This window comes from Penaeus vannamei, chromosome 14 (genome assembly GCF_042767895.1).
Source record: "Penaeus vannamei isolate JL-2024 chromosome 14, ASM4276789v1, whole genome shotgun sequence".
Lineage (NCBI taxonomy): Eukaryota > Metazoa > Arthropoda > Malacostraca > Decapoda > Penaeidae > Penaeus > Penaeus vannamei.
In genome coordinates this window covers 39,801,544-39,803,134 of record NC_091562.1, presented here as the reverse complement: position 1 = coordinate 39,803,134, position 1,591 = coordinate 39,801,544, and positions in this window count along the sequence as shown.

Genomic DNA, 1,591 nt, shown 5'->3' with positions numbered 1-1,591 from the left:
CACATACTAAAACGACCCTTAGAGATAATTTTCAAGAAGTAAATGGGGCTTATCTTTGGAATTCTGGATCCACACAGCGCCTCTCCTCTCTCGCAAACCACGCCGTCGACGATGGCGAGAGAGAGCGCGAGGAAGCCCACGGCCAAGCCACCAGGGGCAGGGACCACTCCGCCTGTCCGTAAAAAAAAAAAAAAAAAAAAAAAAAAATCATAATTCACAATAACAGTATACTATGTTTTCAGATCGAAGTTTTAGTAACTACTGTTTTAGTATCATAAAAATATGCGTAATTCTAGTCCGTAAAAATATTTCCTGGACCTAATGCTCTATTCTTCATTCAAATGCTTACCTCCATTGAACTCTTTTTCAAACAGCCATCAACTTCCTGGATTGATCTCGTGTCGCACCGCAGGGCAGATGTGCTGACGTCTTCCTGAGTCAGAAGCGAAGAGCGTCAGGTTGTGTCGACACGTGTGCGGATGGCTCGCGATGAAGCCAGCTCTCGGGTCCCGCTTTTTCTTCCTCATTTGTGTTCTTCCGTGCTCGGCTCACAGTGAGTAGTCTTTAGATTTACATGTAAGCAATATTTATTAATCTAATTTTATTATTATTATTATCGTTAAGTACGCATTATTAACATTATCATCACCTATAAAAGCTACCGTCTTTCTTACGACTTATTTTCAAACATTTCCCAACAGAAGGGGCTGAGGAGAGCCTCTGCACCAGAGGTACGTGATAGCCAAGGCTACTTTACGTCAGTTTTACACAAGGAAAACCAAAGCACGCACACAAAGGAACTAACACCCTACTAAACAAAATTGATCCCAGGAGTAGCTATTCGGTTATCATAAATCTGTTTTTCATAAATTTGACTTGAGGGGAATATTAGTCGGCCAATCCATCCAGACGTGGCCATAATCGACATCACAATAAATATCCTATGATCGAAATATTAAAATGCATTACCGACAAAAATATACATTACACAGGTCGCGTTTTCAATGATAATGCGATTCATTAATCAACAGTTCCGAAATAACCCTCAGCAAAATGCGTTAGATATATTTCTTTTTATTTGAAAGACATGAAAGTTCTTTTTTTTTTAGCAATATAAAATCATTAACCCGTATTCCTTTTGATCTGAAAAAGCACAAGACAAACATGTCGTAAGATTAATAATCGTTACACGGACTCTCGTCCATAAGGCCCTCACTTGCAAAAATGTAAATTGTTGTTGTCTCCTGAGCATATCGCTATACCGGCCATTGGCTTATATACGAGTATATATATGGATATATATGTACATATATATGCTGTGAATTATGAGTAAACATATATATAAATCTAGATATACATACACATATATATACATATATACACATACACAAATGTATTATATATATGTATATATATATATATATATATATATATATATATATATATATATATATATATATATATATATATATATATATATATATATATATGATTAAATGCAAAGTAAACATACAAACACACACACGAAAACACACCCACACACACACACGCACACATATATATAATGGATGACCTGAAGCTCTTGGGTGTA